The following is a 26829-nucleotide window of genomic DNA, read 5'->3' as shown; positions in this document are numbered from 1 at the left end:
TCCTCTCCCTTGCTCTCTTTCTCCCTCACACACCCTCTCCCCCGCTCTCTCCTTTATCTCTCCCTCCCTCCTCTTTCTCCCTCCTTTTCCCTCTCTCTCCCCCCTCCCCCTCCCCCTCCCTCTCTCTCTCTCTCTCACATTCTCACTCTCTCTCTCTCTCTCCTCAACATCTCCCCATGACTGGGATCCGCTCTCATATTAAGGCTCACAGAGATCAGTCTGTGTGGTTTACATGTTGGGGCTCTGTTGAGTTTCTGGAACAGTGGAGAGTTTCTGGGGCTGGATTCAGGATTAATCACAAGCACCGTAACTGAGATTGATAATACAGCGAGACGCCGATCGACAACACGGTGAGACGCGGATCGACAACACGGAAGGACGATCGACAACACGGCGAGACGCCGATCGACAAGACGGCGAGACGCGGATCGACAAGACGGCGAGACGCGGATCGACAAGACGGCGAGACGCGGATCGACAACACGGTGAGACGCGGATCGACAACACGGCGAGACGCCGATCGACAACACGGCGAGACGCCGATCGACAACACGGCGAGACGCCGATCGACAACACGGCGAGACGCGGATCGACAAGATGGCGAGACGCGGATCGACAACACGGCGAGACGCGGATCGACAACACGGCGAGACGCCGATCGACAACACGGCGAGACGCCGATCGACAACACGGCGAGACGCCGATCGACAACACGGCGAGACGCGGATCGACAACACGGCGAGACGCGGATCGACAACACGGCGAGACGCCGATCGACAAGACGGCGAGACGCCGATCGACAACACGGCGAGACGCGGATCGACAACACGGCGAGACGCGGATCGACAACACGGCGAGACGCGGATCGACAACACGGCGAGACGCGGATCGACAACACGGCGAGACGCCGATCGACAACACGGCGAGACGCCGATCGACAACACGGCGAGACGCCGATCGACAACACGGCGAGACGCCGATCGACAACACGGCGAGACGCGGATCGACAACACGGCGAGACGCGGATCGACAACACGGCGAGACGCCGATCGACAACACGGCGAGACGCGGATCGACAAGACGGCGAGACGCGGATCGACAACACGGCGAGACGCCGATCGACAAGACGGCGAGACGCGGATCGACAACACGGCGAGACGCCGATCGACAACACGGCGAGACGCCGATCGACAACACGGCGAGACGCCGATCGACAACACGGCGAGACGCCGATCGACAACACGGCGAGACGCCGATCGACAACACGGCGAGACGCCGATCGACAACACGGCGAGACGCGGATCGACAACACGGCGAGACGCGGATCGACAACACGGCGAGACGCCGATCGACAACACGGCGAGACGCGGATCGACAACACGGCGAGACGCCGATCGACAACACGGCGAGACGCGGATCGACAACACGGCGAGACGCCGATCGACAACACGGCGAGACGCCGATCGACAACACGGCGAGACGCCGATCGACAACACGGCGAGACGCCGATCGACAACACGGCGAGACGCGGATCGACAACACGGCGAGACGCGGATCGACAACACGGCGAGACGCCGATCGACAACACGGCGAGACGCGGATCGACAAGACGGCGAGACGCGGATCGACAACACGGCGAGACGCCGATCGACAAGACGGCGAGACGCGGATCGACAACACGGCGAGACGCGGATCGACAACACGGCGAGACGCCGATCGACAACACGGCGAGACGCCGATCGACAAGACGGCGAGACGCGGATCGACAAGACGGCGAGACGCGGATCGACAAGACGGCGAGACGCGGATCGACAACACGGCGAGACGCGGATCGACAACACGGCGAGACGCCGATCGACAACACGGCGAGACGCGGATCGACAAGACGGCGAGACGCGGATCGACAACACGGCGAGACGCGGATCGACAACACGGCGAGACGCGGATCGACAACACGGCGAGACGCGGATCGACAACACGGCGAGACGCGGATCGACAACACGGCGAGACGCGGATCGACAACACGGCGAGACGCGGATCGACAACACGGCGAGACGCGGATCGACAACACGGCGAGACGCCGATCGACAACACGGCGAGACGCGGATCGACAACACGGCGAGACGCGGATCGACAACACGGCGAGACGCCGATCGACAACACGGCGAGACGCCGATCGACAACACGGCGAGACGCCGATCGACAAGACGGCGAGACGCCGATCGACAACACGGCGAGACGCGGATCGACAACACGGCGAGACGCGGATCGACAACACGGCGAGACGCGGATCGACAACACGGCGAGACGCGGATCGACAACACGGCGAGACGCCGATCGACAACACGGCGAGACGCCGATCGACAAGACGGCGAGACGCGGATCGACAAGACGGCGAGACGCGGATCGACAAGACGGCGAGACGCGGATCGACAACACGGCGAGACGCGGATCGACAACACGGCGAGACGCCGATCGACAACACGGCGAGACGCGGATCGACAAGACGGCGAGACGCGGATCGACAACACGGCGAGACGCGGATCGACAACACGGCGAGACGCGGATCGACAACACGGCGAGACGCGGATCGACAACACGGCGAGACGCGGATCGACAACACGGCGAGACGCGGATCGACAACACGGCGAGACGCGGATCGACAACACGGCGAGACGCGGATCGACAACACGGCGAGACGCCGATCGACAACACGGCGAGACGCGGATCGACAACACGGCGAGACGCGGATCGACAACACGGCGAGACGCCGATCGACAACACGGCGAGACGCCGATCGACAACACGGCGAGACGCCGATCGACAAGACGGCGAGACGCCGATCGACAACACGGCGAGACGCGGATCGACAACACGGCGAGACGCGGATCGACAACACGGCGAGACGCGGATCGACAACACGGCGAGACGCGGATCGACAACACGGCGAGACGCGGATCGACAACACGGCGAGACGCCGATCGACAACACGGCGAGACGCCGATCGACAACACGGCGAGACGCCGATCGACAACACGGCGAGACGCGGATCGACAACACGGCGAGACGCTGATCGACAACACGGCGAGACGCGGATCGACAACACGGCGAGACGCGGATCGACAACACGGCGAGACGCGGATCGACAACACGGCGAGACGCCGATCGACAACACGGCGAGACGCCGATCGACAACACGGCGAGACGCCGATCGACAAGACGGCGAGACGCCGATCGACAACACGGCGAGACGCGGATCGACAACACGGCGAGACGCGGATCGACAACACGGCGAGACGCGGATCGACAACACGGCGAGACGCGGATCGACAACACGGCGAGACGCGGATCGACAACACGGCGAGACGCCGATCGACAACACGGCGAGACGCCGATCGACAACACGGCGAGACGCCGATCGACAACACGGCGAGACGCGGATCGACAACACGGCGAGACGCTGATCGACAACACGGCGAGACGCGGATCGACAACACGGCGAGACGCCGATCGACAACACGGCGAGACGCCGATCGACAACACGGCGAGACGCGGATCGACAACACGGCGAGACGCCGATCGACAACACGGCGAGACGCCGATCGACAACACGGCGAGACGCCGATCGACAACACGGCGAGACGCCGATCGACAACACGGCGAGACGCGGTTCGACAACACGGCGAGACGCCGATCGACAAGACGGCGAGACGCGGATCAACAACACGGCGAGACGCCGATCGACAACACGGCGAGACGCGGATCGACAAGACGGCGAGACGCGGATCGACAACACGGCGAGACGCGGATCGACAACACGGCGAGACGCGGATCGACAACACGGCGAGACGCCGATCGACAACACGGCGAGACGCCGATCGACAACACGGCGAGACGCCGATCGACAACACGGCGAGACGCCGATCGACAACACGGCGAGACGCCGATCAAGTTATAATCACTTCCCGGCAACTGGGACGGAAAGCTCCAATCTCACTGCCTCCCAGGGTCATGGACAATGTGACTGGCACAGAGAGAGTAAAGCCATATGTACAACCAGTGTGGCAAAGATCCAGCCTAATTCCCAGAGACAGAACGAAGCAAAAGATACTTCCACGTTTGGGACCAAAAATGTATCAAGTAAACGTATACAGGAGAGACCCTGCCCGGACAGTGTGGGAATGTGGACCCTCGCTGGGGGTGAATAGGGGAGGCTGGGTGAAGACAGGATCAGGAGGATATATCGATGGTGTGAGATGGAGGAGGGTTGTGGACCCTGTGCTGCCAATGCCACGTAATTCCCATGTCAAACACGCCCTGTTCTGCTGTCTGCAATGTTAAGCAGCAGAGGGGCAATTCACTGTTGGCCACTGTTCTACTTTACACCATCCCCTCACTCCCTCCGAACGTCCCCAGCACCCGCCCCTGAGCGGCTTCTGAAATGTGCGCACCGTCTCGTAGATCAGAGCAGCGGCCAGTCTGAACACAAGACCCCATAACTCGGAGCAGAAGGACCTCTCCCTGCTCTCCTTCCAATCAGGTTTCATCCACTTCAATCACATCCATCAGAATGGGCCTTCTGTGGAAGATCATACAGGGCAGAGAGAGGCCATTCAGCCCATCGAGTCTGCACCGACCACAACCCTACCCAGGCCCTATCCTTGTAACTCCAAATACCTACCCAAGCTAATCCCCCTGACACTAAGGGGCAATTTAACACGGCCTATCAACCTAACCCACACATCTTTCAGACTGTGGGAGGAAACCGGAGCACCCGGAGGAAACCCATGCAGACATGGGGAGAATGTGCAGACTCCGCACAGACAGTGACCCAAGCTGGGAATTGAACCTGGGTCCCTGGCACTGTGAGGCAGCAGCACTAACCGCAGTGCCACCGTGCCACCCCAAAAATACCAGTAGAGAGTAGGTTGCGTTTGGTGGTATCTCCAGCAGTGCGGCATTCCTTCAGGACCTCCTGGTTTGGTGTGACCATCTAAACCAAAGTGGTCTATCTTCCCGTAAGTCCGGCTCAGTGCTCCGAAGTTCCGGGCTGGGCGACAGGATCCCTCTTTAAAGAATAAACCAAATACCCCAACTAGCTGGCACGGTCGGTGGGCATTGGGTGGACAAGAGGGTCCCCCCACCCCACCCCCTGCACCCAACCCAAATCTTCCAGACATTGGTTTGCTATTTGAGATTCTGATCCCAACGAGGAGGAAGGAAAGCATTTTCCGATGGGGAGAGGGTGATGTTACTCCGAGCAGACGGATAACACTGGGTGGGAGGTGGGGTGGGGTGATAACCAGTCAGTTCCGGGCATTTCCATTCCTGCAGTTGTGCAGGAATCCTGGAAACATGTTACGATGTTCTGAAGCTGAGGCTGGTATCTTAGCAGCGTTGCTGTTGTCATGGTAATGGAGATGTGTAAAGACAGCTCTCTCCCTCCCCTCCCCTCCCTCCCACGCCATTCTCAATGCTCCGCCTTCATCGCTGGCGTGGGACAAGCTTCTGCTCGGTGTCCGGGAGCAACCCTCACCTTGAACAATCCAGTGGGCAGGATGTTTAAACCCGGGTATATCCCAGTGCCATTCCGAGAGTTACTGCGCTCCAATCGTTGCCTCGCACCGTGCGGGAGACAGTGTGCATTTGTGTAGCACCTTTCTCAAGTACAGGGCAGCCCAATACTCTTCACAGTCAGAGAGTGATGAAGCAATGTAGGGAACACAACACCATAAGACTATAAGGAGTAGAATGAGGCCACTCAACCCATCGAGTTTGCTCCCCCATTCAATGATATTTCTCTCATTCTCCTGCCTTTTCCCCATAACCCCTGATCCCCTTATTAATCAGGAACCTATCGATCTCTGTGTTCAAGACACTCAATGACCCGGCCCCCACTGCCTTCTGCGGCAAAGAGTTCCACAGCAAGAGAGGGAATCTCATAGAAACTAATAAAATTCGAACAGGGTTGGCAGGGTAGATTCACAAAGACATTTCTTCACCCAGAGAATGGTGAATGTGTGGAATTCACTACACAGAAAATACTTCAGGCCAAAATATTGTGTGATTTCAAGGAGAAATTAGATATCGCTCTTGGAGGTAAAGGGATCGGGGGATATGTGAGGAAGGTGGGATCAGGATATTGAATTCGATGATCAGCTATGATTATAATGAATGGAGGAGCAGGTTTGACGGGCTGAATGGCCTGCTCCTGCTTCTAGTTTCTAAGACCCCACAAACAGGTTATGTGGCCGGTTATTCTGGTTGTAGGTTGAGGTTGGTCCCCTTCTTCTTTGGGTCTCATCACCATGACGAGGCTACCAAACCCCCCCCTACAAGAGGCACTGTTGGCACAAATCCACACACCAGCCCTCCAGCCAAAGGGCCTGTCCCAGCAGGGAGTGTGGAGGTTGCTGTGGACCATGCACCGTTATATCCATGTTGCGGTCTGGATGATAGAAGTTGTGACTCTCCATCATATGGATCAGCAATCTCTTACCCCTCACACTGCCTGCCGCTGGAAGGACTCACAGGCTGATAGGCAACTCTATTGGCCACATTTTGAATTAACCTTCCGCGGCCTAGAACGGGACTGGAACCCAGGACCCCTGGCTGAGAGACGGCGCCAGTGTGGCACAAAACCTCTCCAGAATTTCCCGACCCTTCCTCAAATACCTGGGACACAGGGACAGGAACTCACTGGATGACAGAACAAGTTTGAGGGGCTGAATGGTACATTCTTCTGTCATTCAGTGAGAGCGTAGCTGGTCTGTGCTCCGGTTCCCTCCCACAGGCTGAAAGATGTGCCGGTTAGGATGCATTGGCCATGCTAAATTCTCCCACAGTGTACCCGAACAAGCGCCATAGGGAATCTTCACAGTAACTTCCTTGCAGTGTTAATGTAAGTCTACTTATGACACCAATAAATAAACTTTAAAAATCTTTAAACTCAACTCCACCTACCTGCCCTGGTTCGGAAACTCTCACCAGAAAACTTCAACTCATCTCAAAGTTTTGCAGGGTAAGTGAGTCTTCCCGGTGCCCAGGGCAACTTTCCAGCCCCAAAACAACCCTGCCAATCACTTACCTTACTGCCGTGTATGGGATGTAGCAGTGCACCGTATTCCTGCTGTGTTTACCCGCACAATAGGGTGGCACGGTGGTTAGCACTACTGCCTCCCAGTGCCAGGGACCTGGGTTCGATTCTCAGCTTGGGTCACTGTCTGTATGGAGTTTGCACATTCCCCCCATGTCTGCGTGGGTTTCCTCCGGGTGCTCCAGTTTCTCCCCACAGTCCAAAGATGAGCGAGTTGGTTGGATTGGCCGTACTAAGTTACTAAACCCAAGATGTGTAGGCTAGGGGGATTAGCGGGGTAAATACCTGGGGTTATGGGGAAAGGTGGGCCTGGATGGGATGCTCTGCCAAAGGGTCAGTGCAGACTCAATGGGCTGAATGACCTCCTTCTGCTCTGTAGAGATTCTATGAGATCTAGTGGCCACACTTTGAAAGTTTAAATCACCGGCTGTGTAGTCTTGTATTAATTTGTTCTCGGATTGTAGGCGTCGGTGGTAAAGCCTCCACTTACTGCTCATGTGTGTCTGTCGTGACCTTTGGGAGCGGTTTTGTACAGCAGTGACATGCTGTGAGATTTCAGTGGATAATTAACAGTAATCCTGGGATACAAGTTCAAGTCCCTCCTATGGCAGTCTGTCATCCTGAATTCAATATTAAACATTTCCAAACATCAAACAATAAAGTCAGGAGTGGCAGTGACCCCACTGAAACTGACAACCGTCCTTAACCAAGGAGAACTTGTCTTCCTTACTCAAGAAGGACAGCACGTGATTCCGTGTCAGCCTGGGCTTGGCTTGTAACTGTCCTCCAAACGGGACCTTTCACAGGTTTGAGGGAAACTGGTGACGGTGAGTAAATCCCAACATTCATTCTCCAGCTATGCCTTTCAGAAGCAGTGAAGCATAATCTGGTTCCTGTGGAGTCCAGACTGGGCACTGGCGAGGTCGCACCCACTGTATCGTGTACAGTTATACTCATATTGGATATACTCAGAGAAGGTTCAGAGGGGTGGCATGGTGGCACAATGGTTAGACTGCAACTCACAGCGCCAGGGACCTGGGTTCAATTCCCAGCTCGGGTCACTGTCAGTGTGGAGTTTGCACATTCTCCCCGTGTCTGCGTGGGTTTCCTCCGGGTGCTCTGATTTCCTCCCACAGTCTGAACGATGTGCTGGTTGGGTGGATTGGCCGTACTAAATTCTACTTCATCGTACCCGAACAGGCACCAGAGTTTTGTGACTAGGGGAGTTTCACAGTAACTTCATTGCAGTGTTAATATAAGCCTTACTTGTGACAAATAAATAAACTTTAACTCAGCTGATTCCTGAGATGAAGGGGTTTGTCTTCTGAGGAAAGATTGTGCAGATTGGCCTTATACTTACTGGAGTTTAGAAGAATGACGGGCGATAACATAAGAATGAGGAACAGGAGCTGACAATTCAGCCCTAGAACCAACTCTACCATTCAATATGATCATGGCTGATCTCCTCTCCACCTTCCTGCCTGCTCCCCATAACCCTTCACCCCACTGCTAATTAAAAACCTATCTATGGGTGACACCGTGGTTAGCGCTGCTGCCTCACAGCGCCAGGGACCTGGGTTCGATTCCCAGCTCGGGTCACTGTCAGTGTGGAGTTTGCACCTTCTCTCTGTACCTGTGTGGGTTTCCTCTGGGTGCTCCGGTTTCCTCCCACAGTCCGAAGATGTGCAGGTTAGGTGGATTGGCCGTGCTAAATTGATCCTAGTGTCAGGGGGACTAGCTAGGGTAAATACATAGGGTTATGGGGATAGGAGCCAGCTGGGATTATGGTCAGTGCAGACTCAATGGGCCGAATGGCCTCCTTTTGCTCTGTATGGATTCTATCCCCTCCTTCAATGTGTCTCCTGTTCCAATGTCCACTGCACTCTGAGGTAGAGAATTCCACTGATTCACAACCTTCTGAGTGAAGCAATTTCTCCTTATTTCTGATTTAAATCTGCCACCCCCTCTCCCTACAGCCTCTCATTCTAGAATGTCAAACAAGAGGAAACATCCGCTCTGTACCTACCCTGTCATTCCTCTAACACACCTCAATAAGACCTCCTGTCCATCTTCTAAACTCCAGCCAGTGTAGGCCTAAACTGCCCAACCTCTCCTCATAAGACATCAAAAGGCCAGGTGTTGTGACAGGGTGGATATGGCAGGGTGGATATGACAGGGTGGATATGAGGGTAGATATGACAGGGTGGATATGAGGGTGGATATGACAGGGTGGATATGACAGGGTGGATATGAGGGTGGATATGACAGGGTGGATATGACAGGGTGGATATGACAGGGTGGATGTGACAGGGTGGATATGACAGGGTGGATATGAGGGTAGATATGACAGGGTGGATATGAGGGTGGATATGACAGGGTGGATATGACAGGGTGGATGTGACAGGGTGGATATGACAGGGTGGATGTGACAGGGTGGATATGACAGGGTGGATATGACAGGGTGGATATGACAGGGTGGATATGAGGGTAGATATGACAGGGTGGATATGACAGGGTGGATATGACAGGGTGGATATGAGGGTAGATATGACAGGGTGGATATGAGGGTGGATATGACAGGGTGGATATGACAGGGTGGATATGAGGGTAGATATGACAGGGTGGATATGAGGGTGGATATGACAGGGTGGATATGACAGGGTGGATATGAGGGTGGATATGACAGGGTGGATATGAGGGTGGATATGACAGGGTGGATATGAGGGTAGATATGACAGGGTGGATATGAGGGTGGATATGACAGGGTGGATATGACAGGGTGGATACTGACAAGATGTTCCCCCTCATGGAGGAGTCTAAAATCAGGGGGAACCAATTCAAAATAATGGTTCCCCCTTTAAAATGGCGGTGTGGAGGAATTCCTTCTGTCTGAGGGGCCTTAGTGTTTGGAATTCTCTTAATGAATGGAGGATAGGCTTGAGGGGCCGAATGGCCTATTCTGGCTCCCATTCCGGAGGTTCAGGCTCCTGTCCATGCGGAATCACTGGAGCATGTTGGTGGGAAAGTAACAAATCCAGCAGGGATTGCAGAGAATTTCCAATCCAGCTTTATTCAAAATGAGTCTTTTTTGGTGCAGTAATTATTTGACTGTGATCAGGAACTTGGGGAATTGAGAGGTTCAAACTAATTTCTTAACACTCCAGAGTACAGCAGAGTAATTAACAAAGAGATCTGCTTCTACCCCAGTGAAACGCTGCACTAACCTGTCGGTAGCTTCACTTCCTGGGTATTACTGAGGCTGAGATGTTTACGATCATCCTGTTTATCCATCCTTCCGTTATCCACGGCCACTCGTTATAACGTAATCTCCTACATCCTCCTGTACGAAATCTCACAGGAAAATGGAGACCACCAGGAAGGGCTGCCTTGAGTTGTAGACGATCAGGAATCTAAGCTTCGATTCCGGGAGACCGTAAGCATTTCAGGTTTGAGGGAGCAGGATTTGTTGGGGCTTAGATCGGAGGAGGACCGTCTTTACATAAAGGGCTGTGAATCTGTGGAATTCCCAGTGAAACAGTTGAGGATACCTCACTGAATGTTTTTAAGGCAAGGATAGATAGATTTTTGAACAGTAAAGGAATTAAGGGTTATGGTGAGTGGGTGGGTAAGTGGAGCTGAGTCCATGAAAAGATCAGCCGTGACCTTAATAAGAACATAAGAAATAGGAGCAGGAGTAGGCCATCTAGCCCTTCGAGCCTGCCCCGCCATTCAATAAGATCATGGCTGATCTGTCGTGGCTCAGTTCCACATTCCCGCCCTCTCCCCATAACCCTTAATCCCCTCTCTTATCAAAAACCCATCAACCCGCTTCTTAAAAATATTTAGCGAGGCAGCCTCCACCACTTCAACGGGCAGAGAATTCCAGAGATTCACCACCCTTTGAGTGAAGAAGTTCCTCCTCAACTCCGTTCTAAACCGCCCCCCTTTTATCTTGAGGCTGTGCCCCCTAGTCCTACTGTCTTTTTTGAGCGGGAAGAGTCTCTCCACCTCTATCCTATCCATCCCATTCATCATCTTATACGTCTCAATGAGATCTCCCCTCATTCTTCTAAACTCTAACGAGTACAAGCCCAGTTTATTCAGCCTCTCCTCATAGTTCCTTATTGAATGTCGGAGAATGCTCGAGGGGCCGGATAGCCGACTCCTGCTCCTAGTTCTTATGTAGATCCCAAGAAGTCATTAGGAGTCAGGGATTGGGTGAGGTTAATGAGAAGAGTCAGTGATTGGAACAAAGAACGATACAGCAGAGGAACGGGCCCTTCTGCCCACCCAGCCTGTGCTAATTCCTAATCCTTTACACCCACTACTCGCTGCCCATACAGAGTTCCTGTTCACCTCCCGCTCATGTGTTTATCAAGATACACCATGGACGTTGCTAATGTGCCTGCTTCCACCACCTCCACTGGCAGCCACCGCCTTCTGTGTGAAAAACTTTACCCACAGGTCTACCCTAAACCTACCACCTCTCCCCTTGACCCCGTGCCCTCCTGCAGATGAAGCCCAGCCAAAATCTCCAGCCTCCCCTCCAGTTCTGGTCGCCATATTACCAGAAGGATGTTGATGCTTTGGAGAGAAGGTTTACCAGGATGTGGTCTGGTCTTGAGGGTTTTAGTTATGAGGAGAAGTTGGTAAACTCGGTTTGTTCTCAGTGGAATGATGGAGGCTGAGGGCGACCTGATAGAGGTTTACAGGCTGGATCGTCAGACGCCATCCTGAACTCCAGGGGCAACCTCAGACTCTGGAACAATTGTTCCAGAATGTTCTAGACCCCCTTTTGGTACTGCAGGGGGGTGCATTCTGGCTGGGCCTTCACCTGCATCCCATTAACGGATGCACTGGTCTCCAGCAGGCTTCCCGATCCACCCTGGCAGTGCCCCAAGGGAGAATCCCGCGGGAAAGGCACACCAACACAAGACCGGGTATCGGACTCTGGGCAGGTGAGAGGAAAGTTCTCTCTTTGGAACAGTGAGAAGTCTCACAATCCCAGGTTAAACTCAAAGCTTTATTTGGAATCACAGGTTTATTCCAAATAAACCTGTTGGACTCTAACCTGGTGTGGAGAGACTTCTCACTGTGCTTACCCCAGTCCACATCATGACTCTGTTTGGAGATCTTGTGCATTTCAGTTGCAGCCTGGCACTTTCACTAGTCAGAGAGTTCAGTGTGAAAGGCCCACGCTGACACAGGCCATCGCTGAGTGTGACACATCACATTTGTCACGGAGCGTCTTCATCAGTGAATATTCCACCCACACAGGAACATTTGCAATATGTATGCTAATCAGCTACACAAGCCAGTGAGTCAGAGAAACCCACCCCCCCCACTACTCCCAGACACAAACCTGTGAACCCTCCTGTCTGACACACACACAGTCACCAAACCGTCATATCAAACACTAGAATGATAATACACAAAGTTATTAACCAGAAATGGGAATGTGTTCCTTAGAGAAAAATCCCAATTCAGATTTCAAGCAGCAGTTTTTAAAAACATACACATTTCCCAGATCGATAATGTCTTAATCTAGGCGGGCAACAGGTGGGTTCGGGTTCAGGGTTATGGGGAAGAGGGGGTGTTCAGGGTGGTTAGGGGTTAATGTTTGGACTGGGGTGAGGCCCTCAGGTTAAGTTGGGACGAAGGGATTGAGCTGGGGATGGATTTTGATTTGATTTTAGAGTTTAAGAAGTGGGTTTGGGATTAATGTTGAGGTTGCGAGTGAAGGGGTTGCAAGTGAAGGGGTTGCGAGTGAAGGGGTTGGGAGTGAAGGGGTTGGGAGTGAAGAGGTTGCGAGTGAAGCGGTTGGGAGTGAAGAGGTTCCAAGTGAAGGGGTTGCGAGTGAAGGGGTTGGGAGTGAAGGGATTGGGAGTGAAGGGGTTGGGAGTGAAGGGGTTGCGAATGAAGGGGGTGCGAGTGAAGGGGTTGCGAGTGAAGGGGTTGGGAGTGAAGAGGTTGGGAGTGAAGGGGTTGCGAGTGAAGGGGTTGCGAGTGAAGGGGTTGCGAGTGAAGGGGTTGCGAGTGAAGGGGTTGCGAGTGAAGGGGTTGCGAGTGAAGGGGTTGGGAGTGAAGAGGTTGCAAGTGAAGGGGTTGCGAGTGAAGGGGTTGGGAGTGAAGGGGTTGGGAGTGAAGGGGTTGCGAGTGAAGGGGTTGCGAGTGAAGGGGTTGCGAGTGAAGGGGTTGGGAGTGAAGGGGTTGGGAGTGAAGGGGTTGCGAGTGAAGGGGTTGCGAGTGAAGGGGTTGCGAGTGAAGGGGTTGCGAGTGAAGGGGTTGCGAGTGAAGAGGTTGCGAGTGAAGGGGTTGCGAGTGAAGAGGGTGGGAGTGAAGGGGTTGGGAGTGAAGGGGTTGGGAGTGAAGGGATTGGGAGTGAAGGGGTTGGGAGTGAAGGGATTGGGAGTGAAGGGGTTGCGAGTGAAGGGGTTGGGAGTGAAGGGGTTGGGAGTGAAGGGGTTGCGAGTGAAGGGGTTGCGAGTGAAGAGGTTGCAAGTGAAGGGGGTGGGAGTGAAGGGGTTGGGAGTGAAGGGGTTGGGAGTGAAGGGATTGGGAGTGAAGGGGTTGCGAGTGAAGGGGTTGCGAGTGAAGGGGTTGCGAGTGAAGAGGTTGTGAGTGAAGGGGTTGCGAGTGAAGGGGTTGCGAGTGAAGGGGTTGCGAGTGAAGAGGTTGCGAGTGAAGAGGTTGCGAGTGAAGGGGTTGGGAGTGAAGGGGTTGGGAGTGAAGGGGTTGGGAGTGAAGGGATTGGGAGTGAAGGGGTTGGGAGTGAAGGGGTTGGGAGTGAAGGGGTTGGGAGTGAAGGGGTTGCGAGTGAAGGGGTTGCGAGTGAAGGGGTTGCGAGTGAAGGGGTTGGGAGTGAAGAGGTTGCGAGTGAAGGGGTTGGGAGTGAAGGGGTTGGGAGTGAAGGGGTTGGGAGTGAAGGGGGTGGGAGTGAAGGGGTTGGGAGTGAAGGGGTTGGGAGTGAAGGGGGTGGGAGTGAAGGGGTTGCGAGTGAAGGGGGTGGGAGTGAAGGGGTTGGGAGTGAAGGGGTTGGGAGTGAAGGGGTTGGGAGTGAAGGGGGTGGGAGTGAAGGCGTTGCAAGTGAAGGGGTTGCGAGTGAAGGGGTTGGGAGTGAAGCGGGTGGGAGTGAAGGGGTTGCGAGTGAAGGGGTTGCAAGTGAAGGGGTTGGGAGTGAAGGGGGTGGGAGTGAAGGGGGTGGGAGTGAAGGGGTTGCGAGTGAAGGGGTTGGGAGTGAAGGGGTTGGGAGTGAAGGGGTTGGGAGTGAAGGGGTTGCGAGTAAAGGGGGTGGGAGTGAAGGGGTTGGGAGTGAAGGGGTTGGGAGTGAAGGGGTTGCGCGTGAAGGGGTTGGGAGTGAAGGGGTTGCGAGTGAAGGGGTTGGGAGTGAAGGGGTTGCGAGTGAAGGGGTTGCGTTTTGTTTTTTATTTGTTCATGGGATAAGTGTATCACTCCCGATATTAAGTGGCTGTAATTGGGGTGCGGGCTGGAAGATAGGGTATGAGTTGGGGGGTGCGGCTTGGGGTTTAGGCTAGGAAATGAGGTGAGGGTTGGTGTGAGGGTTGAGGTGAGGGTTGAGGTGTGGGTTGGGGTGAGGGTTGAGGTGTGGGTTGGGGGTGAGGGTTGAGGTGAGGGTTGAGGTGTGGGTTGAGGGTGAGGGTTGAGGTGAGGGTTGAGGTGTGGGTTGGGGTGAGGGTTGAGGTGAGGGTTGAGGGTGAGGGTTGAGGTGAGGGTTTGGGGTGAGGGTTGAGGTGTCGGTTGAGGTGAGGGTTTGGGGTGAGGGTTGAGGTGAGGGTTGGGGGTGAGGGTTGAGGTGAGGGTTGGGGTGAGGGTTGAGGTGAGGGTTGGTGTGAGGGTTGAGGTGTGGGTTGAGGGTGAGGGTTGAGGTGAGGGTTTGGGGTGAGGGTTGAGGTGTCGGTTGAGGTGAGGGTTTGGGGTGAGGGTTGAGGTGAGGGTTGGGGGTGAGGGTTGAGGTGAGGGTTTGGGGTGAGGGTTGAGGTGAGGGTTGGGGGTGAGGGTTGAGGTGAGGGTCGGGGGTGAGGGTTGAGGTGAGGGTCGGGGGTGAGGGTTGAGGTGAGGATTGGGGGTGAGGGTTGAGGTGAGGGTCGGGGGTGAGGGTTGAGGTGAGGGTTGAGGGTGAGGGTTGAGGTGAGGGTTGAGGTATGGGTTGGTGTGAGGGTTGAGGTGTGGGTTGAGGTGAGGGTTTGGGGTGAGGGTTGAGGTGTGGGTTGAGGTGAGGGTTTGGGGTGAGGGTTGGGGGTGAGGGTTGGGGGTGAGGGTTGGGGTGAGGGTTGAGGTGAGGGTCGGGGGTGAGGGTTGAGGTGAGGGTTGAGGGTGAGGGTTGAGGTGAGGGTCGGGGGTGAGGGTTGAGGTGAGGGTTGGGGGTGAGGGTTGAGGTGAGGGTTGGGGTGAGGGTTGAGGTGAGGGTCGGGGGTGAGGGTTGAGGTGAGGGTCGGGGGTGAGGGTTGGGGGTGAGGGTTGAGGTGAGGGTTGGGGGTGAGGGTTGGGGGTGAGGGTTGAGGTGAGGGTTGGGGGTGAGGGTTGAGGTGAGGGTTGGGGTGAGGGTTGAGGTGAGGGTCGGGGGTGAGGGTTGAGGTGAGGGTTGAGGGTGAGGGTTGAGGTGAGGGTCGGGGGTGAGGGTTGAGGTGAGGGTTGAGGTGTGGGTTGGGGGTGAGGGTTGAGGTGAGGGTTGAGGTGAGGGTTGGGGTGAGGGTCGGGGTGAGGGTTGAGGTGAGGGTCGGGGGTGAGGGTTGAGGTGAGGGTTGGGGGTGAGGGTTGGGGGTGAGGGTTGAGGTGAGTGTTGGGGGTGAGGGTTGAGGTGAGGGTCGGGGGTGAGGATTGAGGTGAGGGTCGGGGGTGAGGGTTGAGGTGAGGGTCAGGGGTGAGGATTGAGGTGAGGGTCAGGGGTGAGGGTTGAGGTGAGGGTTGGGGGTGAGGGTTGAGGTGAGGGTTGCAGGTGAGGGTTGAGGTGAGGGTCGGGGGTGAGGGTTGAGGTGAGGGTTGGGGGTGAGGGTTGAGGTGAGGGTCGGGGGTGAGGGTTGAGGTGAGGGTTGGGGGTGAGGGTTGAGGTGAGGGTTGTAGGTGAGGGTTGAGGTGAGGGTCGGGGGTGAGGGTTGAGGTGAGGGTCGGGGGTGAGGGTTGAGGTGAGGGTTGAGGTGTGGGTTGGGGGTGAGGGTTGAGGTGAGGGTTGAGGTGAGGGTTGATGTGAGGGTTGATGTGAGGGTCGGGGTGAGGGTTGAGGTGAGGGTTGGGGGTGAGGGTTGATGTGAGGGTTGATGTGAGGGTTGGGGGTGAGGGTTGAGGTGAGGGTTGAGGGTGAGGGTTGAGGTGAGGGTCGGGGGTGAGGGTTGAGGTGAGGGTTGAGGTGTGGGTTGGGGGTGAGGGTTGAGGTGAGGGTTGAGGTGAGGGTTGGGGTGAGGGTCGGGGTGAGGGTTGAGGTGAGGGTCGGGGGTGAGGGTTGAGGTGAGGATTGGGGGTGAGGGTTGATGTGAGGGTCGGGGTGAGGGTTGAGGTGAGGGTTGGGGGTGAGGGTTGAGGTGAGGGTTGGGGGTGAGGGTTGGGGGTGAGGGTTGAGGTGAGTGTTGGGGGTGAGGGTTGAGGTGAGGGTCGGGGGTGAGGATTGAGGTGAGGGTCGGGGGTGAGGGTTGAGGTGAGGGTCAGGGGTGAGGATTGAGGTGAGGGTCAGGGGTGAGGGTTGAGGTGAGGGTTGGGGGTGAGGGTTGAGGTGAGGGTTGCAGGTGAGGGTTGAGGTGAGGGTCGGGGGTGAGGGTTGAGGTGAGGGTTGGGGGTGAGGGTTGAGGTGAGGGTCGGGGGTGAGGGTTGAGGTGAGGGTTGGGGGTGAGGGTTGAGGTGAGGGTTGTAGGTGAGGGTTGAGGTGAGGGTCGGGGGTGAGGGTTGAGGTGAGGGTCGGGGGTGAGGGTTGAGGTGAGGGTTGAGGTGTGGGTTGGGGGTGAGGGTTGAGGTGAGGGTTGAGGTGAGGGTTGATGTGAGGGTTGATGTGAGGGTCGGGGTGAGGGTTGAGGTGAGGGTTGGGGGTGAGGGTTGATGTGAGGGTTGATGTGAGGGTTGGGGGTGAGGGTTGAGGTGAGGGTTGAGGTGAGGGTTGATGTGAGGGTCGGGGTGAGGGTTGAGGTGAGGGTTGGGGGTGAGGGTTGATGTGAGGGTTGGGGGTGAGGGTTGGGGGTGAGGGTTGAGGTGAGGGTTGGGGGTGAGGGTTGATGTGAGGGTTGGGGGTGAGGGTTGATGTGAGGGTTAGGGGTGAGGGTTGGGGGTGAGGGTTGAGGTGAGGGTTGGGGGTGAGGGTTGATGTGAGGGTTAGGGGTGAGGGTTGGGGGTGAGGGTTGATGTGAGGGTTGGGGGTGAGGGTCGGGGTGAGGGTTGGGGGTGAGGGTTAGGGGTGAGGGTTGGGGGTGAGGGTTGAGGTGAGGGTCGGGGTGAGGATTGAGGTGAGGGTCAGGGGTGAGGGTTGAGGTGAGGGTTGGGGGTGAGGGTTGAGGTGAGGGTTGCGGGTGAGGGTTGAGGTGAGGGTCGGGGGTGAGGGTTGAGGTGAGGGTTGGGGGTGAGGGTTGAGGTGAGGGTCGGGGGTGAGGGTTGAGGTGAGGGTTGGGGGTGAGGGTTGAGGTGAGGGTTGGGGGTGAGGGTTGAGGTGAGGGTCGGGGGTGAGGGTTGAGGTGAGGGTCGGGGGGTGAGGGTTGAGGTGAGGGTTGAGGTGTGGGTTGGGGGTGAGGGTTGAGGTGAGGGTTGAGGTGAGGGTTGATGTGAGGGTTGATGTGAGGGTCGGGGTGAGGGTTGAGGTGAGGGTTGGGGGTGAGGGTTGATGTGAGGGTTGATGTGAGGGTTGGGGGTGAGGGTTGAGGTGAGGGTTGAGGTGAGGGTTGATGTGAGGGTCGGGGTGAGGGTTGAGGTGAGGGTTGGGGGTGAGGGTTGATGTGAGGGTTGGGGGTGAGGGTTGGGGGTGAGGGTTGAGGTGAGGGTTGGGGGTGAGGGTTGATGTGAGGGTTAGGGGTGAGGGTTGGGGGTGAGGGTTGATGTGAGGGTTGGGGGTGAGGGTCGGGGTGAGGGTTGGGGGTGAGGGTTGATGTGAGGGTTGGGCGTGAGGGTCGGGGTGAGGGTTGGGGGTGAGGGTTAGGGGTGAGGGTTGGGGGTGAGGGTTGAGGTGAGGGTTGAGGTGAGGGTCGGGGTGAGGGTTGATGTGAGGGTCGGGGGTGAGGGTCGGGGTGAGGGTTGAGGTGAGGGTTGGGGGTGAGGGTTGAGGTGAGGGTTGAGGTGAGGGTTGGGGGTGAGGGTTGGGGGTGAGGGTTGGGGGTGAGGGTTGAGGTGAGGGTTGATGTGAGGGTTGGGGGTGAGGGTTGATGTGAGGGTTGGGGGTGAGGGTTGGTGGTGAGGGTTGATGTGAGGGTTGGGGGTGAGGGTTGGGGGTGAGGGTTGAGGTGAGGGTTGGGGGTGAGGGTTGGGGGTGAGGGTTGGGGGTGAGGGTTGGGGGTGAGGGTTGAGGTGAGGGTTGGGGGTGAGGGTTGATGTGAGGGTTAGGGGTGAGGGTTGGGGGTGAGGGTTGATGTGAGGGTTGGGGGTGAGGGTCGGGGTGAGGGTTGGGGGTGAGGGTTGATGTGAGGGTTGGGGGTGAGGGTCGGGGTGAGGGTTGGGGGTGAGGGTTAGGGGTGAGGGTTGGGGGTGAGGGTTGAGGTGAGGGTTGAGGTGAGGGTCGGGGTGAGGGTTGAGGTGAGGGTTGGGGGTGAGGGTTGAGGTGAGGGTTGGGGGTGAGGGTTGGGGGTGAGGGTTGGGGGTGAGGGTTGAGGTGAGGGTTGATGTGAGGGTTGGGGGTGAGGGTTGATGTGAGGGTTGGGGGTGAGGGTTGGTGGTGAGGGTTGATGTGAGGGTTGGGGGTGAGGGTTGCGGGTGAGGGTTGAGGTGAGGGTTGGGGGTGAGGGTTGGGGGTGAGGGTTGGGGGTGAGGGTTGGGGGTGAGGGTTGAGGTGAGGGTTGATGTGAGGGTTCGGGGTGAGGGTTGAGGTGAGGGTCGGGGTGAGGGTTGGGGGTGAGGGTTGGGGGTGAGGGTTGGGGGTGAGGGTTGAGGTGAGGGTTGAGGTGAGGGTTGGGGGTGAGGGTTGAGGTGAGGGTTGGGGGTGAGGGTTGATGTGAGGGTCGGGGTGAGGGTTGAGGTGAGGGTTGATGTGAGGGTTGAGGTGAGGGTTGGGGGTGAGGGTTGGGGGTGAGGGTTGAGGTGAGGGTTGGGGGTGAGGGTTGGGGGTGAGGGTTGAGGTGAGGGTTGATGTGAGGGTTGGGGGTTAGGGTTGGGGGTGAGGGTCGGGGTGAGGGTTGGGGGTGAGGGTTGGGGGTGATGGTTGAGGTGAGGGTTGAGGTGAGGGTTGGGGGTGAGGGTTGGGGGTGAGGGTTGGGGGTGAGGGTTGGGGTGAGGGTTGAGGGTGAGGGTTGATGTGAGGGTTGGGGGTGAGGGTTGGGGGCGAGGGTCGGGGTGAGGGTTGAGGGTGAGGGTTGATGTGAGGGTTGGGGGTGAGGGTTGGGGGTGAGGGTTGGGGGTGAGGGTTGGGGGTGAGGGTTGAGGTGAGGGTTGGGGGTGAGGGTTGATGTGAGGGTTGGGGGTGAGGGTTGATGTGAGGGTTGGGGGTGAGGGTTGAGGTGAGGTTTGGGGGTGAGGGTTGAGGTGAGGGTTGGGGGTGAGGGTTGAGGGTGAGGTTTGGGGGTGAGGGTTGGGGGTGAGGGTTCTCTCTCTCTCGCCTGAATCTTGATGCTTCTATTTGCCGCCTGCAGGATCTTTTCCAGCTGCCCTGCAGAAGCAGCAGAGATGGCAGGTGAAGATCTGGGGAAGGTGACATTGCCCAGGGTGCAGCGCTCTCTCTGTTCCGGAAGCATCCGGATAGATTCACTGCTTAAACCTTTGGAGGAACAAAGTTGTGAATGTTCATCCTCCCGGCTTCGAGATGGGAGAGCGACCCACTGAGACACAGCTGTCAGGGTTGGCATCCGATGAATTCTCTCTCGCTACTCTATCCAAATCGAGTGTGAGAAATCTCAAGGAGTTACAGAGAGAGTGCGGCAATGGATTATGTGCTCAAGTCTCTATAGTGAGACACAGGGGAGGAAGCTATTTCAGTCTGAGAGAGGTCAGGTTTGCAAAAAGGTACATTATTGTTCTGACGTTGATGACGGCACAGGGGGGAGGTTAACTCTGTATCCCGAGGAATTTTCAATCCTGACATTGGGTATAAAAGGGAGGCATTCTGTTGGAGTAATGCAAAGTCTTCACTGTGCAACTCCCACGCTACAACAGCCCCAAGAGTGTACTGCATGTCAAAGTCAATCACGTCCTCACATCACATTCCATCTCTCAGTTTTCCGAAGCATTTAGAAACAGTGGGATTCTGTCACTCTCCTCCTCCTCTACAATTTACTGCTTTGTGAAACACCAATCACCATTTCTTAGGCTGGAACTCTCCCACCTGGCCCGGGTCCCACAGCGGAAATCTCCAGTGACCGCGGACAGGAGTTTCCAGTCTCGCCCAAGCCACGCCGCAAAACCCCGCCCAACGTCTCTCCGACCTTATCGGAACACAAGCCGGTGGGGGTTTTTTGTTTTAAATGCTGGGAGACTGTCTCCCCTGACTGGGATCTTCAGAAATCAGGGACAGGACATGGGCCCAGCTATTCAAGACTGGGAAGAGGAGGAATGAGGGGTGATGGTGGCTCACTGCCAATGTTGCTCCAGTAGAAATCCCAAGGCTAATGTTAACATAGAAACTAGAAACAGGAGTAGGCCATTCGGCCCTTGGAGCCTACTCTGCTATACGTCTTGATCACGGCTGATCATTGAATATCCTGATCCCCTCCTTCCCCCCCCCGCAATCCGTTGATCCCTTTAGCCCAACAGCTATATCTAATTCCTTCTTGAAATCACACAACATTTTGGCCTCAACTACTTTCTGTGGGAGTGAATTCCACACATTCACCACTCTCTGGGTGAAGAAATTTCTCCTCACCTCAGTCCTAAAAGCTTTACCCCTTATCTTCAAACTGTGACCCCTAGTTCTGGACTCCCCCCCCAGGGGTCGGTGCTGGGGCCTCAGCTATTTACCATTTATATAGATGATCTGGAGGAGGGAACCGAGTGTAGGGTGTCGAAATTTGCTGATGACACCAAGATTGGGGGAAAGGCAAATTGTGCGGAGGGTGTGGAGAGTCTGCAGAAGGATCTAGATAGGCTGGGCGAATGGGCCAGGAAATGGCAAATGGAATTTAATGTTGGCAAGTGTGAGGTGGTCCACTTTGGTAGGAAGAATGGTAGGAAGGACTATTACTTACGTGGCGAAAAACTGCAGCAGGCGACGGTGCAGAGGGACCTCGGGGTCCTTGTGCATGAGTCGCAAAAACCCAGCTTGTAGGTGCAGCAGGTGGTCAGGAAGGCGAATGGGATGCTGGCCTTCATAGCGAGGGGGATTGAATATAAAAGTAGGGAGGTCTTGCTGCAGCTGTATAGGGCATTGGTGAGGCCGCAGCTGGAGTACTGTGTGCAGTTTTGGGCGCCGCACCTGCGCAAGGATATTTTGGCCCTGGAGGGAGTGCAGAGGAGGTTTATTAGGCTGATACCGGAGTTGAGGGGGTTGAGCTATGAGGAGAGGCTGAATAAACTAGGCTTGTACTCGTTAGAGTTTAGAAGAATGAGGGGAGATCTCATTGAGACGTATAAGATGATGAACGGGATGGATAGGATAGAGGTGGAGAGACTCTTCCCGCTCAAAAAAGACAGTAGGACTAGGGGGCACAGCCTCAAGGTAAAGGGGAGGCGGTTTAGAACGGAGTTGAGGAGGAACTTCTTCACTCAAAGGGTGGTGAATCTCTGGAATTCTCTGCCCGTTGAAGTGGTGGAGGCTGCCTCGCTAAATATTTTTAAGAAGCGGGTTGATGGGTTTTTGATAAGAGAGGGGATTAAGGGTTATGGGGAGAGGGCGGGAAAGTGGAACTGAGCCACAACAGATCAGCCATGATCTTATTGAATGGCGGGGCAGGCTCGAAGGGCTAGATGGCCTACTCCTGCTCCTATTTCTTATGTTCTTATGTTCTTATTGGGAACATTCTTTCTGAATCTACCCTGTCTAATCCTGTTAGAATTTTATAAGTTTCTATGAGACCCTCTCTCACTCTTCCAAACTCCAGTGAATACAATCTTAACTGATTTAGCATTTATTGCCCATCCCGAGTTGCCTGAGGGGCAGGTGAGAGACAAACACATTGCTGTGGCTCTGGGGTCACATGTAGGCCAGACCGGGTAAGGACGGCAGATTTCCTTCCCTAAAGAACATTAGTGAACCAGGTAGGTTTTTCTGACAATCGACAATGGTTTCATGGTTATCAGAAGATTCTTAATTCCAGATTTTTTTAATTGAATTCTGCCGTGGTGGGATTTGAGTATGGGTCTGGAACATTAGCCAAGTTTCTGGATTAATAGTTCAGTGGGCGACACGGTGGCGCAGTGGTTAGCACTGCTGCCTCACAGCGCCAAGGACCTGAGTTCAATTCTGGTCTTGGGTCACTGCCTGTGCTGAGTTTGCACATTCTCCCCATGTCTGCGTGGGTTTCCTCTGGGGTGCTCCGGTTTCCTCCCACAGTCCGAAGATAAGCATGTTAGATGGATTGGCCATGCTAAATTTTCCCTCAGTGTCTCAGGACGTGTGGGTTAGGGGGATTAGTGAGGTAAATCCGTGGGGCCTGGGTGGGATGCTCTGTCAAAGAGTCAGTGCAGACTCGATGGGCTGAATGGCCTCTTTCTGCATGTAGGAATTCAGTGATGATATCGCTCCCATGATAATAAACTCCCCATTCTCAGTGAATGGTGGGAAAGGTTTGAGGGGCTGAATGGATTTGCCCACTCCTATTTCCAATGATTTACAGGGGGTCAAACGGAAAGACGGGATGACAAGGAGCAGGAGGGGTGGGGAAACGACAGAGCTAAGGATGAAATGAACTTGCCTGCGCCTGAGCTGGGAAAACACGGAGTCTCCGCAGGGGAGGCGGCGCTGGGAGAAATCGGCTTCTAACGGAGCAAACAGCTCCAGTTCTTGTTTTAAAGGAGAAAGCTCTGATATCTAACCATTAGTGTCAAAAGCTACCCGCTGTTACCCTGGTGCTGATTCAGACAAGGCAGCGTTTGACAAACAGGTTTATTCCCCTCCTCGGAGGTCCTTACCCAGCTCACGTTTCACAGTGAGGGGGACGCCACATTGAGGGGGGGGGAGGGCAAGGAGGAGGGGCGGGGGGGGGGGGGGCGCTCAGAAAATAATCACCATTTAACAACTCTTAGCTCTTTGGGGTCAGGTGCCTGAAACATTGAGTGTCACTCGACGCTTGTGTGTAATTATAATGCTCTCCGCCAGACTCCTTTTCCCAGTGTATTTAATTATTTAGTCCATTTTGGGAGATCTCGCGGGTGAAATGTAGCACAAACGAGTTGTCTAACTGTCACGGTTACAACTGCGCCCCAGACACCTGTAGAGGCAGAGCCGACAGGTGGATGAGGAACCAGAGCGTGCGCTCAATATAATCCCTGTGGATCTGACTGCTCACAGAATCCCTACAGTGCAGAAGGAGACCATTCGGCCCATCGAGCCTCCACTGACCACAATCCCACCCAGGCCTTACTCCCGTAACCCCACACATTTACCTTGCTAATCCCCCGACACTAAGGGAGAATTTAGCACGGCCAATGCACCTAACCTGCACATCGTTGGACTGTGGGGGGCAAACTAGAGCACCCGGAAGATACCCTCGCAGACACGGGGAGAATGTACAAACTCCACACAGACAGTGACCTGAGGCTGGAATCGAACCCGGATCCCTAGCACTGTGAGGCAGCAGTGCTAACTTCCCATGGTGGCGCAGTGCAACTGTGCCACCATGGGAAGCAAAGAGACTCATTATCCAATTGGATAATCCTTGACACTTAGCCAAACAGCCGTTTCTTCCCCCCCGCCAACCCCCAAAACGCTCAACTCTGTTCTCCCCTCACTGTAGTGTGGAGATGGAACTTTTAAAAATCCCCCCCATAACTCACCCCTTTCACTCTCAGGATTGTTCTCACCGAGACCTTCTCCAGCACTTCCATGGCCCCTTGTGGGACAGAACAATGTGTAATAGAAGCGCGAGCTTATATTTATTTAACAGTGTCACAGGTTGGCTTACATTAACACTGCAATGAAGTGACTATAAAAATCCCCTAGTCGCCACACTCCGGCGCCTGCTCGGGTACGCTGAGGGAGAATTTAGCACGGCCAACGCACCTCACCAGAACGTCTTTCAGAGTGTGGGAGGAAACCCACGCAGACACAGGGAGAATGTGCAGACTCCACACAGACAGTGACCCGAGCCAGGAATTGAACCCAGGTACCTGGCACTCTGAGGCAGCAGCGCTAACCACTGTGCCACCCTGCTGCCCTAACATTAGGCTTGGCCTAACATTATATTTCAAACTCTTGTGCCTGTGCCATCTCTCATAACCTTTATTTTTAAAATACCTCAATGCTTTATGGAGCTGACGAGTTTACCCTCACTGCCAGATCTTTGCTGTGCGTCACTTTGCCCTCAATCTATTCCATTCTTGTTGTACTAATGTCGCACACATCACTTCACCCAATGTACACTTGTTAGATTTTGTGAAAGAAGCTTTCTACAAAACAGATGCGCAGATTGGACCAGAAAGTGTCTCCACCATTGTGTATGATTCTTTAATTCCTCTCTGAGTCATCTCCAGTGACATTTGGAATTAAAAATATATATTCTTATCATTAAATAAATAGATTGTTAGTCACAGGAAACATATGACTCTGTGATGCTTTGTGAGTTGGTTTTTCAAGGACACAAAATTGAAATTTGGGAGTTTAACAAGAAAGAGACATTATAAACTTCAACATTGCTTCAGGCGCTAAGAGACAGCACCACCCTCAAATTCTACCCTCAAGGTTTGTCCAAAATGAATGACTCAACATAGGATGGGGACCATCTTTGGTATGGCCAATGTTTCCCCTCATAGGTCCCCTCTCATATCCCAGTCTTGAAAAGGACATTATTTTAAATCATAGAATCCCTACAGTGCAGAAGGAGGCCATTCAGCCCATCGAGCCAGTACCAACAACAATCCCCCCGTCCCCATAATCCCATGTATTTACCCGAGTTGTCCCCCAACACTGAGGGGCAATTTAGCACGGCCAATCCACCTAGCCCACACATCTTTGGAGTGTGGGAGGAAACCGGAGCACCTGGAGGAAACTGAAGCAGACATGGGGAGAATGTGCAGACTCCGCCCAGACAGTAACTCAAGCCAGGAATCGAACCCGGGTCCCTGGTGCTGTGAGGCAGCAGTGCTAACCACTTGAAGCAAGGTTGAGTAAATTGGATACAGATTCTCTGGAGTTTGGAAGAATGAGAGGTGATCTCACTGAAATATCTTCCCAGAGGGTTTGAGAGGGCCGATGCCAGGAGACTGGCTTGTAATGACCTCACCAAAGACCGTGAGCAAAACCTTCGAGTATGAGCTCCCTGATTGAGGTAATGATTGCCTGTCCAATCAGCTGTCAGGTCCAGATTCTGTCTTGCTACCTGAAACTTATACTCTTAGAAGTGGAGATAGGTTTGTAAGTAAAGGGAAGCTGGTGAAGGAAAGTCAGCCTCTGAGGAGTCATCTCAGGCTGGAGAATGGGAAATGAAAGGTCACTGTCTGAGGATAAGGGGTTGGTCATTTAGAACTGAGATGTGGAGAAATCTCTTCAATCAGAGGGTTGGGAAACTTTGGAATTTCTGAGCCCAGAGGGCTAGGATTCCACTTGCTGAATATATCCATGGCTGTGCTGGACAGATGTTTGGACCCTGAGGGAATTAAGGGATACGAGGAAGGGACAGGAAACCAGAGTTGAGGTCATGGATTGGATTAGGCATCATCCTCATCTTACTGAATGGGAGAGCAGGTTCAAGGGGCTGAATGGCCTACTTACATTATGTTGTTGCTCACCTGAGGCTGGCTCCATTTTTATTCCATCTGAAACCAATAGGGTGAAATGTAAGGGTGTAAGTAGAGGCAATCAATGTGCTTCAGGACTCTTCCTACCCACCTTCTGGGCTGTTCCAAGGCAGTTACAACACATTCTTTTTATTCATTTGTGGGACATGGGCATCATTGGTTGGCCAGCATTTATTGCCCATCCCTAGTTGCCCTTGGAGGGCAGTTGAGAGACAACCACATTGCTGTGGCTCTGGAGTCACATGTAGGCCAGACCAGGGAAGGACGGCAGATTTCCTTCCCTAAAGGACATTAATGAACCAGATGGGTTTTTCGACAATGGTTTCATGGTCATCAGTAGATTCTTAATTCCAGATTTTCTTTATTGAATTCAAATTCCACCATCTGGCAGGATTCAAATCCACAGAACATCAGTTGAGATTCTGGGTTAATAGCCTAGTGATAATATCACAAGGCCATCGCCTCCCCACTACGATCTACCAATACTGAAAACCCCACTGTCAGTATCCAATTGTTGGGGATACCATTGACTGATGACTGAACCAGATCAGTCTTACACATACTGTGGCTGCAGGAGCAAGTTGCAAACTGCAGCAAGTAACTCACCTCCTGAATCCCCAAAGCCTGCCCACCATATGGGACACCAGTTGGAGTGCGATGGAGTACATTTCACTCGCCTGCAACTCCAACACTCACCAACATCTTAAACATCC

The 26829-nt window shown here is 54.7% G+C and overlaps 1 protein-coding gene across 2 annotated transcripts in view; it reads right to left on the bottom strand.

Annotated features, from left to right (window-relative positions):
• Positions 1-26829, bottom strand: part of ppm1e (protein phosphatase, Mg2+/Mn2+ dependent, 1E) — a 92064-nt gene that overhangs the window by 34024 nt on the left and 31211 nt on the right. The window contains exon 1 of one of the 2 annotated variants that reach the window (XM_080210341.1): positions 10321-10622. The exons of the other annotated variant lie outside the window; for it this stretch is intronic. The gene's annotated coding sequence lies outside the window, so the exon portion shown is untranslated. Of the gene's footprint in view, positions 1-10320; positions 10623-26829 lie in introns of those variants that run through there. 2 annotated transcript variants of the gene reach the window in all.

This window comes from Carcharhinus amblyrhynchos, chromosome 23 (assembly GCF_965287045.1).
Source record: "Carcharhinus amblyrhynchos chromosome 23, sCarAmb.v2.hapA, whole genome shotgun sequence".
Taxonomy (NCBI): Eukaryota; Metazoa; Chordata; class Chondrichthyes; order Carcharhiniformes; family Carcharhinidae; genus Carcharhinus; species Carcharhinus amblyrhynchos.
The sequence above is the reverse complement of the archived record's forward strand: the minus strand, read 5'-3'. Positions and strand labels throughout refer to the sequence as shown.